Here is a 14,372-nt window from a genome sequence, read left to right on the forward strand (position 1 = left end):
AATGTCGATATATTGATTCCTCCTTAGAGAAGGGATTTAGTTTAGCCGTTACTCAGAAGTACAACATGAAGATTCCAATTTTCCTCCTTTCCTCTTCCTCTTCCTCTTCCTCTTCCTCTTCCTCTTCCTCTTCCTCTTCCTCTTCCTCTTCCTCTTCCTCTTCCTCTTCCTCTTCCTCTTCCTCTTCCTCTCCTTTTTTTTTTGTTGGCACCTGTTACGTCTATGGAAGTATTTCACCCCTTCATTTTGAAGGAGGAGAAGGGTACATTCTTGCTTGTCTGTAGGAGCAGACGGGAGAGCAAATGGAAAGACGGCATGAAATTAAAATTCTGCATTGCAGAAAGGATGCGCAGCAGACTGCATGCTGTCATGTGTCCTTATCAGGTCTGGGAGGCCAGTCTCCATCCAGACAGAAAGGTTTCCTTGACTAACCTCCGTGTCTGTGCAGCTTTACTCAAAAATATATTTTCAACTTTTCATCAGTTTGTGAGTCTGTTAGATAGAGAAGTGCACACAGTGCTAATCAAAATGAATGATAATTGGGCATCCAGAATACTCTGTGATTGAAAGTCCCACCCTCCATTTCCTGCTGTGATGCTGAGTCCTTTCTCTGAGAATAAGACATGCCGGTCTCGTGTGAGAAGGAGTTTTGTGGGAATTGCAGAGCTGTTGGTTGAGCATGCCCTGAGGAGTCTGAAATACCGCTGGCTTCACAACTAACATGAGCTGAGCTGCATGTGGGTGTTGTTCAAAGGTCTCTTCCTTCAGAAATGGTGGCCCTGACTTGGTTAAAAATACTGTAGTTGCTGTAGGTCTGTTGAAAGTGTCAAGGTACAATGGCATTGCTAGATCCCAGCACGAAAGCTGATGGTCTCTGGTTCAGTTGTTCTAGCTTAGTATTTGCAGACATGGTGTGGGGAATGAGTGGTTGGGATGAGTGCTTTGAGTGTGTGGGATGAGACAGCCTTTGTTGCCTTTTCTCTGAGGGACCCCTTTGTAACTCGTTTTCCATTGCTTTTGCCTTCTTGAGTATTTTTTTTAGCTAAACATAAATGGTAATTTGTGTGCAGAAAAGATCCTGCTGACTGCAACTGCTTTGTATTTCTGCTGAGACCTTGCTGGAGTTTATAGTCAGCATTTTTACTATAGTGAAATTAATGTTTTATTGCTGCTTAATGTACAGGAAGTAAATCCTGTGGCAGAATTGCTTGTTGCTTGCCACTTAAAAAATATTTTTTTTGTTCAGCTTGCTCTGTTATTCTCTGTAGAGAATGGTGCTTGTTCTCTGCTGTTTTAAGTGAATTGTGAGACTCCCCACCCTGAGCCGTATTTCCTTCACATTTGTTTTGTGGCAAATGTTTTGGGTTGCCTGGCATCTTCCCCAGACCAATTAACATTAAAATCTGTCAAGAACAGTTCAAGCAAAAGAACCTAGCCTCTAACATGTCAGACTACAGCGAGCAATTGCATTTTTGACAGAATTTAAGACAAGCTTCTCTGCTGTTTAAATTATTATTCTATTTAGCTGAGATTTTCTCCTTCTGCACTGTTTACTGTCTGTCTGGCAAATGTATTCCCTAAACATAGGCAATGCTCAAGTACGATCTCTATTCCAAACATTTTAGAGCCTATAATCTCCCCAATCAAATACCTGTCAGAACCAGAATCAAATTTCTACAATCTCATTTTCGTGAGTCTCATGAACAGTAGAATTACTTCTCCATCACTGTAGGAAGAACAAGGAGGGCTGCTCTGTGGTGAGGCAAGGGCTTTTATGCCTGTGATTTCTCCCTCTGCCCCTAATCATCAAGTTTAGCCATTCTCCAGTGCTTCAGGAGTGGTTATGGAAGCTGAACTGAGAAAGTCACTTACGTGTTTCCCTGCTGTATTTGAATGCTGTTAAGCCATAAAGATAAGGAGAAATTTTAATTCATTTTTTACAATAGTGGTTGATTTTCTGGTAGCACCTAAAGTTTAGTCAAGGACAGTGTTACAAACATGTAAGAAAGTGCAACCTCTCTCCAAGGAACTGTGTCAAATGTCTCATCAGAGGTGGGCAAGAGATGAGCAAACTTGTTTCAAGTTCAGTAGGCTAAAAGAGTGTGCCCTGGCAGCAGTGAAAGCTGGCAGCATCCTGGGCTATATGAGTCAGTACACCAATGGAAGTGTTTCATTTCCCTTTTTTCTCAGCACTCATCAGACCACACCTGGAATGTTCTGTCAAGGTTTGTACACCACTTTCCCTCCTTCCCCAGCCCAGTACTCGGAAGATATCGATTGACTGGCATGTATTCAGTGGAGGGCCACCAAAGCAGTTGAAGGCGGAAGCGTATGAGGGAGGAGAAGCTGAGGGAATGGAGCTTGTTCAGCCTGGAGAAGATGCTTCAATGGGAGGAGAACCTAATGGCAGCCTTCCAATACAGACAAGGATGCAATTGAGAAAATAGAGCTAGGCTCTTCACTGAGGTGCTTGGCTGGAAGATGAGAAACATGTACATAAATTAAGATAAGAGGCTCAGACTTAAAGAGAAATACCCATTCACCGTGAGGATAATTAAGCATTGGAAAAGGTTGCCTAGCAAGGTTGTGGAATCTCTGTCTTTGAGATTTTTGAGTCCTGTCTGGCAAAGCCCTGAGCAGCCTCGGCAGAATTCAGTGTTGACTCTGATTTCTGCAGGTTGGAGTACATGACCACCCAAGTCCTTTCCAACATGATTTATACAATGATCCCATGAACCAAGGAAGATCCCGGGAAGCAAAATCTTTACTGTCAAAGATCATCGTTTATAGAAGATAGGCCTACTTCCTTGTATCTGAACAAGAAAAAGATGTCAAATAGTTTTCAAGAGGCCACATTTCAAGTTTCTGAGAGATTCATCCACCTGACCACCAGAAGTATGCAGTGATCCAAAAGTATGGCAGTGATCAAGAAAGTACAGAAAATGGAAAAAATTATGAGAGTATGGGACATCTTCCCTGTGGGGGATGGTGTGTGGTTGGGATCTACAGCCTAGAGAAGGGATAGCTGAATGGGTGAAGATAAATCCCAGGGAGCATGGAGGATATGAACTGGGAGCTCTTATCTCTCTTCCACTAGCAGGCAAACATGGTCATCAAATGCAGTAAACAAGAAACAGTTTGAAAATAAAAGAAAATGGTTCTTCCCTAATAAAGGTAGTTGGGTGGAACTGCTTGCTGCAGCTGTCAATTTTAAAATAACTAACTAAATAATCCTCATGTGTTTAAAAAAGAATTCAGTGAAATTTATGGAAGACAAAAAAAAATCAATGGAGAGCTGTTAAACAGTATTCTGCCGTAGACTTGGGAGGAGTATATGAGAGAAAACACCTCTTTTTGAGTAGTACTGGAGACAGGGGAGGATACTCTACCTGAGTATTAGAACTGCCATGTCCTGGATCAAGAATCAGTCTATTACCTAAATGTGAATTGTATCAGCTCAGGATTTGCCAAACTTGCAAACCTTGGAATTTCATGCTGTCACAGTCGGACAACTGATTGATGATTGATCAATACTGATGATCTGAGAGCCTGGAATGATCATAAAGGCATAAAACCAAAAGGGCATTTTTTACTGGAAGAGGGTGCAGAGGCAGTTTCCGCCTTGCTGCTGGTTTTGTTGACGTTCAACAGTAGTTCAGTGTTCCTTCTGGCAAAAATGTGTTTTATCATTGGATCTTTTCCACAGAATTTGCATCCTGTTGTAAGCTGCTTTTTCTCTGGTTAAGAAAAAAAAAAGTCCTTTGAAGATGTCAATAGGCATATTATGTATGTAGAGGTATTTTCCTCAGTAACTTTATGATACTTTGATGTAATAAGGTCAGAAGGAAACTTTATTTCAGATTGCAAAAAAATTATACTTGGACTACTTTATCCTTTGGATAACACATCAAGCACGAGTGAATGTCTGCTTACAAAGTATTCAGTGCTTAATCACATTCAATAATATTCATGATCCAGTCTCTTACTGGACAATCTGAGTAGGCAGCTGAAGTCCAAACGCCAAGAAAGTGAGCTTTTTAAATTAGCAATCTTTTGTCCGATGTGGTTGGTGGCAGTACATAATAGTCCACAGAAAATATCCAGTACAGAATCAAGGGAATGTAATTTAACATAATGCGCTTTGAACGCTGCAAGTGAGCGTAGGGCATGAGGGTATTGTAATAAATTTATTCACTGTAACTTTTTCTCAATGTGTGTGGGATTTTTAATCATCACAACATGTTTCAAGAACTGTGGATAGAGAACTGCTATAACAGCTTCTTCATATTTGAATAAATTTATGTTAATAGCAAATATGTGATGACTGCCTGAGGTGTAGGAGCAGAACTCCAGAAATACTAATGGACTTTCAGAGCTTTATGCACTTTTTTCCACTTCTGATTCGGTGTATATTAAATCTGCTCTGTAGGTAGAGCATCCAGCAGCTGCCTTTGGAAAGCGTGTGGGTGGGACACAGAGGACAGTGAAAAGGAAGCATGGGCCTGGTTACATCTGCCAGGAACACATTTTATGAAATGAAAACTTGAAACAGGCACTATATTCCATAAGAAGTTTTCCAAGTGAAGACAGGCTGTGTTTTGGCGTGCTCTTTGTTGGTGTTTGACACATGGTTCTCATCGTCCCTTCAGTGCTGAAAGAAATGTTAGTAGTCACCATATTATGCCTGTGGCTGGAAGGTGGTTGTCTCCCACATGCTGCATCCTTTGCATTGATCTATATATGGAGAAGCCTGAAAGCGTATGCATATATGCCTACTATTTCATAGTACATTTCATAGTTCATGGCTTTACTTTTCTTGTTGGTGGTCTTTGTCCACTTAAATGCTCAGAGACCATGCTTTAGAAAGCTTGGAAGTCTTACAAGATTGCTATCTCTAGCAAACATACTTAATCTAAAGGATTTCCAGATTTCAGCATTGGCATTGGCTGACAAATAAATATAGAAGTTTTAAACTATCCTCAAAGCTATTGTTCATACAGTCTTTACGTGGCATGACAAAAAGCAACATTAAATTGTATTTTAAGCAAAAGAGGTAACACTTGGAAGAAACAAGTGCCTAAGTGTGTGTACTGTAAAACCAAAGATGTGATGCAGTTAATCAGATACACTCCTTTGTTCAGCTGGTTTTGGTTTTACATGCTTAATCATCCATTTAAAAAAACATAAATCTAGTCAATGACAAAGGATTATGATGTCTATTACTGGATTTTAGAGGTTCATAACTAACGCAATTTGATTTTTATATATACTTAAGAACACCTAAATACAGTTATTCCATTGTGTTCACTTTATGCTTTCTACTTGAAAACACTTGCAGTGAAATGGAAAGCTGAAATGTATAAGGTACATTGTACTAGCTTTCATTTAAAAAGAAGAAAAAAAAAAAAGAAATTTGTATGAACATGTTATTTCCCAAAGCTGTAAGCTCAGAGGTTTGTGTTCAGCTGTGAATAATCAGCTAGCAAATACTTTACTCATTTCTAATTTTAGTATCCTTTATGCAGCTGCATTATATAGAAAATGTGTTAAAGACTTTAGATTACTTTTATCTGTCTGTATTGGAGGTCTCCATTTATAGTTTTCTGTTTTAGTGTCAGTTTCTGTGCAGTAAATCATTCTTGGTGGTCCCTAACATTCACATGTAATGATATGTGGTTCAACTCAGATGGTCATTATTATATTTGTATGCATTAATTAGAATTGCTTTTATTTAAAAAGCAAAACAAAACAAAAACAAAAACAATGCACAAAAAAAAACCCCAAACAGCAAAAATAAGAATTTAATAAATAGCCTGAAATGGTGTAATGGGAATTTGTGGGAATACTCTGAAACCGTTTGGAGAAAGAAAATGAAGTATTCTGAACATCATCTTTCACATGCGAAGTCTGTTCCTGTTGAATGATCAAATGCTTGTTTTAAAGTATTTCTGGGGATTGTGAAATAGTCTCAGTGATGGAGTTGATGAGATATTTGTGACAGACAGCTGATGTCAGATGAAGATGTGCTTAGTGACTTATTATTATGAACCAGTTCATATTATGTACATGTGCTAAATGGCAAAATAGCTACTGAATGCTCCAGTGTTGCTGGTATGTTAACATACTTAACGGACTAAGACAACAGGAGTAATTTGAATGATTCTGCCACTAAAATATCTTCACTATGATTTATTAGTGAGGATCAAAAATGACACCACACTGCACAGGAAGACGACTTCTAACTGAAGCAAATGTGGTTGTGTTGTCAGTGTCTATTAAATTATGTTTAAGTAGCCCTGAGTAACACAAGTGCTGCTCTAGAATGTGAGGAAAGGCACAGCGAAGCAGTTGCTTATGGACGATGTTAATAAGTCAGTGTAATAATTCTGTATATGCTGATTGTCAAAACTGTGACAAGTTTCAATAACGTAGCCAAAGTCACAATTACGCTGGAAGAAAATTTTCATTTTAGAAGCCTGTGACAGGTTTTTTTTTAACGCCGATTTCTAGAAAGGTGTCAACGAGAGAAGGTAAGTAGTAGGTACTGGGGCACTCATTAAATACTTTTGTGTTTTGCATTTCGAAATTAGTTGCTAGAGGACTCTGAGAAAATCGGCATGTGTTCAAAACTAATTTACTGATTTGCTAGATGATTATAATATTTTCAGCTGACTGGTTGTGTCCATTTTACAGGGATCTACGATTATAATTTTATGATGCTGAGAAGTGGTTCTCTGAAACTTTGTGCAGGGCAAAGCAAACATGAGATATTTTGAAGTCCTTTGGTGTTGTGGGTTGGATTTTTGTAACGTAGTGGATATGTCAGTCACAAGGAGAGGAGGACCCTGTGTGCTACTCGCATGCTTCCATCAGAACTTCTGCTGGTTGCTGGGTGTGTTTAGTGGTGTTTTGGAAAAGGAACCCTAAAAGATTTGCAAATGAAGGTGGTGGAGGTTGAACATCCTTCCTACGTCAGCTTCTTTCACTTCTTTTGCCCCTTCAAATGCAGTTTAGGATATGTACAACGATCAGCTGAAAAAAAATTATTTAAAAAAATATTCAGTGCTAAACATGGTCGTATCTCATTCTGTAACTTTCTGACACTTCAAAGCCATGCACATCAGAATGTTCATGGTTGACCTCATACGGAAGCTGCTGTTGTATCAGAGCTTCAGTTTATTTTTCAGCTTCCTCCTTGATGTCAAATATGACTGTGAAAACAATGACTGATAGAGGCTATTGCAGAAACAACATTAAAGGAATACTTCAAGACTGCACGATCCTCAACTTGTCTTAGCAAGGGAACTGGAAATTAATCTCTTTTTCTGTAACTCTTTTCTTGATCTTGACAGTAACTTTTCTGTTACCATGGTAAGATACATCCTGACAGGACTAATCACTACTAAGCAGTGTCATGAGCATAGCTCTCTAACTATACTGCACAAGAATCTTTCATTTCTAATATGGAGGAATGAGATACATATATTTATGTTAGTTCCCTTCACTTGCCTGTAGTTTGCATACAGTGAGTTTCCCTCTTCCTGTCCTCGTTTCTCTTGGTGGGTTTTTTTGATGTTTCTTTGTTTCCTACTTTGTCAAACCAAGGCTGAGGGATTGGTTTTATTGACCGAGACATTAAAAAGAATCAGTGAGGTTGCTGGCAGAATCACAGAATGCTTAAGGGTTGGAAGGGACCTCTGGAGATCATCTAGTCCAACCCCCTGCCATAGCAGGTTCACCAAGAGCATGTTGCACAGAGTTGCATCCAGGTAGATTTTGAATATCTCCAGAGAAGGAGACTCCACAACCTCCCTGGGCAGCCTGTTCCAGTGCTCTGCCACCCTCAAAGTATAGAAGTTCCTCCTCATATTCAGATGGAACTTCCCATGTTTCAGCTTGTGCCCATTTCCCCTTGTCCTGTCACTGGGCACCACTGAGAAGAGTCTGGCCCCCTCCTCTTGACACCCACACCTAAAGTATTTGTAAGTGTTGGTAAGATCCCCTCTCAGTCTTCTCTTCTCCAAGCTGAACAGACCCAGCTCTCTCAGCTTCTCCTCATAAGAATGGCATGAGAAAGACTTGCAGGAACAGACCTTTTAAGTAGTACTGTAGTGAAAAGTCTTGGAAATTCATATTCAGAACCTAATTCACATCTCCTTGCTGTCTGCTTTCCCTTGCTAAACATCTAGCAAAATTCTTGTTCTTTTGTCAGCGATTACTTCTGTTCTTCAGTTTGTTTCTAGTACCTGGGTAATGATCATGAGGTACTTCCTTATGTCTTGCATTTTTATATATGTAACATATACTGCTCTGGGACTTGTGCCTTAATCAGAAATGGATAGTCTGAGCTGCCAGTTACCCCACAGGTATGACAAAAAGTGTTGTGTGGTTTAACAGTCATTTTTAGTCTGACAGATGGCATGGTGAGAGAATAAGCAGGGGGAAGAGACTGTATAGTTAGCAAAAAAGTTACACCTTTCAGAGCAAACACCTAGCTTCAGGAATCCTCTAGTAATTACCTTTTTTATTTTGTTTTGGATTTTGTTGGGTTTCTTTTGGTCTGACTCAAACTTCCCAGCACTCAAGGAAAGCTGCACAGTGACTGTGGAACTGTTGCTTTTCTTCTTTTAAAACCATTATGGAGCCGTTTGTTCTAGTAATACCAGTTTGTAAAACAGTTCGAAAGTGTTTTCTCCACCTGGAAAAGAGAGCATTTGTCTGTGAAAGAGTGGTAGAGCTTAAATTTCATAGCTGCAACGTGAATATATAATTAATATTTCCCCGTTGCCACTATAATAGAAATTAAATGGTAAAACAAAGCATTTTCTCTGTGGAATGTAATTGTAGAGAAAAAGCAGTGCTGCAGAACTGGGAGGCTGAGCACTTATGAGAGATTTCCATTTAATTTAGTAACCTATTTGGTGAACAAGGGGGATATTCCTAGTAAGGAGACACATGAGAAAAAAAAATCCCAAACTACTAATTATCAAATATTTTAGTCCAATAAAATTGAATTACCTGAATGTCTTGCTTTTTGCTCAACCTAAAGTAGGTTACATTTTTGAGAAAATGCACATATGCGTGATGGCTCTGTGTCATTCTGACTGGTGGGGAAATTTTTTGGGAAAAGTGCCTCAGGAGCATTCTGTTCTTCTGTGTTCCTTGGTGCTGGGAAATACTCGCCTCAGAAGAGATGTGCATACAGAGACTGCTTGTGCATTTTTTGAGATGGACCATTAGAGTGGTGCTTGGCACATTTCTGGCAATATGTGCTTGAGGTGAGGGTAGGAGTCGGCACATGCTGGGGCAAAGAAATTGAGAGCTGAAGGGTAACCACCTGGTTTTAAAATATTTTTTTTGTAAATGTTAGTTTTACACATGGGAGCACATAAGGACCAAGAAACAATAGGTTAATCTGTCATGAGAAGTCAACAGGTTGTATTTATATATCTTTATCTATTCTGAGAACAGATACACAACACTCAAATTGCTGAGTTTCATGATTAAGACAGTATTATACGGAATGTGAGCTCCAAAGTTTTAGATAGATGTATTTACTTTCTCTGTAGGAAAAATTAAGGGTTATCTTCTCTAGGAATGCACTTTTTCTGTATGCATACGTTCAGCGTGTTTTTCCTCAGAAGATGTTATTGGAACGCTCATTACCGAGATAAAAATACATAATTTCTGTCTTTTGCTATTTTCCTTAAATATCCATTTCTTTCCTGTTGTAAGGAAGAAAAAAACTCGAACAAACAATTGAAGCAAAACCTGTTAATGGAGAGATTCGGGGTTCAGAACAGTCAAGGGGTTCTGGAGTGTGGTGCCAGAGTGCCAGCGCCTCAGTACAGCTGTCCCTAAATGCGTGCCCTAAGGGAAGAGATCTACTGAAGCAGTTTGAGCAGGATCAAGCTATAATACGCTACAGACCTCATCACATTTTCTACTTGCTTTCAATGGATAAATATCCTCCATATTATTTTCAGTGGGATCAGGGTTTTTTAACTCATTACTGAATATGAAATTCAGTGAAATGTGAAATATGAAATGTGAAATTCAGTGAAATGTGAAATATGCATTGTTTTATTTTTTAAAGACCTCCTTCCTTCCTTTCCTCCTTAAATTAAATTATTTAGTGTGGCATCCCTGGTAATTATTCCCTGGGTGAATTTGAGACTAAGAATTTGTACCTTGTTACAGCTGGGATTAAGAAACAGACAGAACTGGGGGTGAGAAGAGAAAAACAAACTCTGCTGAAGTTCACAACTTTTTAAGGTCACCACAATATTTCTCACTATTTTTCGTGCTACTTCTTCATTAAATATATGAATGTATTGTGCATGTCTATTGCCAGAAATAAAAATACAAAGGAGCACTGGGAATGCAAATAGTCCCTAAATTCTAGAGCTTGCCTTTTCTCCTGGGAGATTCAGCAGCATGGCCAGGAGACAACTGTTGTCACTATGTTATTCTCTTCAAACTTTTCACCAAGAATTGTATCAACAGAGGTCTGTCACTGCTGCTTTCTCCTAGCAATTTAGGGAGTGAGAGCAGCCTAGGGGACAGCTGATGCAGAGACTTGTCTCCTGTAGCTGGGTTTGCAGCAATGGCTTTAAGAGGGCTGCTAAATCCACACTGTGGTGATGGATTTATGTTAAGAAATTATAATTTGTATTTAGGATGTCTTCTTGAAATAAAACAAGGAGGTACCAATCTGCCTCAAATTGTGTCCAAGGAAAAGAATATTCATTGCTCCTTAAGGAAAAAATGTATTTAAATAGAAATCTAAGCAGCCTAGGCTTCAGTTAGTTTCATTATATGCAATAGTATACAGTTATCTTCGTATTGTTTTCTTGTTCTCTCGTGCAGGCTTTTTAATCAGTTGCAACAGTAAAGTAAGATAAATCTTGTAAATTGAATGGGGAAAAGCTATAGGTTTTAAATACTATTGTCTAAGAGGTTTTGGGGGGCAAGCAGTACTGCAGTTTCTTCAACTTTTGTATGACAAATTCTTGTACTGTTTGAAATTGATAATACTTCTGCTGTTTATTCAGAACTACCCTCATACTGTGAATAAAATCTTCCTGGTCCAAATGTACTTAGTTTTATTATGTCAACGTGATTTAACAAAAGGGAGATCTTGGATGGAAAAATTTGAGCTGGAAACCCGACTCGCCCATAAAGAACAAGATGTTGTGTCCTGCTAATCAGCTGCGCTTGGGAAGATACTAGGGGGAAAAAGCAGGGGGGGTGAAGAGAGAAGAGCTAGGGATGAAACACTTTACCTGTGTCTAGGAGTCCATTGACTGTGTCTTGTTCTTCTTACTTCCTTTCTGTTCCATTCCTTTTAGTGGAGAAGGTGCTCAGGTACCGTTGGTGCTATTGCAACCTTTCATGTTCTTGGTGGAGTTCCTTCTCCAGCTCTTTCTGCTGCCTCCGTCTCTCCTGGGAATTGTTCTGATTGTTTGAACTTGGTGTAGGGGTGTTTGTGGTATTTATTTTGGAAGAGCTTCAGGATTTCATTTGTCACCTCTTTCATAAGCGCCTACTTATTTTATGGACATACAAATGATTATCTTGGCAGGGTGAAATTTCACGTAGTGTATTCTTTGGTGTTGGTGTGATTTGGTTGAAGGGTGTTTATAGGTTAACATCTGTCTGTTTAGTGAGTTTGAAAGAACTCTGTTCTTGGAGTAGTCTTCCGTTGCAGGGAGTGAAAACGATGGCTACATCTCCAGTTATGAATAATAAGAACTGGAAGTGTTTAGGGGGACAGTTCTGTGATGGGTTAAAACACATTAAAATTTAGATTATTTTTAAAATTGTATTATAAGTGACTCAGTGTTTTGGGTGCTACTTGATGCTGTACAAAATATTGACCTTACCAAATACTAATTTTGAATTTGTCTGTGCAGTCATGTGTAGAACTTTCGTGGAGGAGCCATGAACTTGTCTTTCACAGCTGAAAATTGAACTTTCTTCTTGATGACACAGTGGTGTAAATTACCTGAGAATGTGCATGTCCACAATCCATCAGAAAAAATACTTTTAGTAAAAAATTTTTTAAACCTCCTTTTATAGTTGTGTTTGAACTAGTATTCAGCAGATCAAGGGAAACCTAGAACGTTAATATTTTCCACTCTCATTTCGTGCTTCTACTTAAGGGCAGAGTAGTTCAAGTGTGTATGTGCATGAACAGGTTGAATAAGCAGGAGTAAATTTACCTTCACTGGTATTGTTTCATAATGGCTACATACATTGTGTATAAAAGAATGTATATTTTTATTCATTAAATAGTTGAGTAAAAGAAAATTATTAGTTCATAGAGGGAAAGGTCAGTTTGTTAATTTAAGTTCAACCTGTGATGCTAATGTCAAAAATATTAGTTGTTTCTGCAGGTAGGAGGTCTGATAGGTTAAAAACTACTTATGTGACAGGCTGATAGGCTAATGTTACTGATTGCCTACAGTACAGGAAGGAATTAGATTTCCCAGGCTAACATAACAGTTTACTTACCTCTTAAATTTGTAAGTCTGTAAAGGGAACCCCGAAGGATGGCAGATATTACACTATGCATAAGAATCCTGATGTTGAGATAAAGGCTATCCCTGAAAGTTAATTTTCAGTATGTTCTTAGTATTTGGTATTCATTTCAGTGTTCATTTATTAATTATGAAGACTGACGTTATGAATTGAGGATGTTTATCCAGAGCAGGGCGCGCACACATTTTCAGTGCTGTGAATGCGTGAAAGCATCTATACTGTTTACACACACTGCACCCAGATATTACATTGAATCGCATCAATGCAGTGTGCATCGCTTCTGTCCCTGGTCAAGTTTTGTTGGGCAGCACCCTGGGGTCAGTGCTCATGCTAGATGAGGATGGGAAAATGGGTGGTGGGAGGAGGTGGTGTGTGGTGGTAGTTGGTTTTGCTGGTGGTGGTTGGTTTTTCTGGCCAACAGACAGAGAGGAGACACAGGGAGGGGACAGTGATGCTACTGTGCCAGTTACTCTACCACTTTGAAGGGAGAGCAGGAAAGGGGAGCACAGATGGGAAAGTACAGAGCTGTGCGGTCTTGATGAATACGGAAAGCCGAAGCTGAGCAATCATGATTAAAAGTGTGCTGTGTTGCACTGCACCGCATGTAGTTTGTAGGTCAAAGAAGCACACCTCACGCGCAAAGCCAAGAATTTATTGTTAGTCTAATTGAAGTTGTAACAGTCTAATCAAGGAGTGTCACTTTAGTTGAACTAATAATGGCAGGTTATCTTAGACTCAAAACCCCTCATTAACAATATGCTTAAAGTTGTTATTCATAAACGTCCTTGCATCGAACCCTTTTGTGTCATGCTCAACTGTGCGACATCCCCCTGGGTCCTGAGGTCAGTGGCGTTACTCTTCCTCAGGGACAGTGGGGCATGGGAGTGTCGGCATCCTCACCTCTTCTCTGCGGGTGGTACGATACTGTCTGCAGGAGGAGGAAGATTCCCCCTTGGTCTTGGGTCTGTTTGGGGCTGGTTTTATATACTTGCAGTCTGTTCAGGCACTCTTTCTTTTCTGAATGGCTCACAAGGTAATCGCACAAGGACTGCTTATTTCACTTAGACCTTTATCACGATATGGTTAAAGCGCATCGTGGCAGAGTCAGCATTAAGCTGTAGCAAAGGAAGCTCCTGTTAAGCTGTAGAAGATAGGTCATTGCAGAGTCAGTGTCCAGCTATAGGAAATAACCCTTCTGACCCTCTCCGGACTGTTCTCAGTATTTGCAGTTACAGCTAAAGCAGACCCCTGACCGTTTAAAGCATTCCCTGGTGAAGCCCTGGGGCCTGAGTTGTGAAGCTGCCGGTGGGCTGCTGATGCTCATTGCCAGGGCTGCAGCTGCAAAGAGGAAGGGCACAGCGGGGCACAGCGCAAGCACCGTGCGAGCTGAGGAGAGGAGGTGCTCTGGGAGAGGATGCCGAGGGTGGGTGCAAAGAAAACAAGACTTCACATCAGAGATGGATAGTGTATCAGAAGATACTGGCACTCCACGTGTGGGTTTATGAAGACCATTCCTTAGCCTAGGCCAGGTAGTAGCAGTTCAAAAAGTCATTTTTATTGCTTTAAGCTTATGAACCAACCAGGCCAATTTGGGCACACAGGAGAAAACCAAAGGTTGAAGCACATGTTGCCATTTTTGGCATTTTAAATCTTTGATGGCGCTTTAAGCCTTTAACTTTAAAACGCCATTGATTTTCATTAGAAGGCTTTGTAATCTATTTCAGAACTGCTCTCTTAAAAAAAAAAAATATCTCTTGTTAAGGAGTTATACTGATTTCCTATTCTGGCCTCTTTCCAGTCTTATAAATTGGGACTTAATCAGGGCTACT

Source organism: Nyctibius grandis, chromosome 3, assembly GCF_013368605.1.
Source record: "Nyctibius grandis isolate bNycGra1 chromosome 3, bNycGra1.pri, whole genome shotgun sequence".
Lineage (NCBI taxonomy): Eukaryota > Metazoa > Chordata > Aves > Nyctibiiformes > Nyctibiidae > Nyctibius > Nyctibius grandis.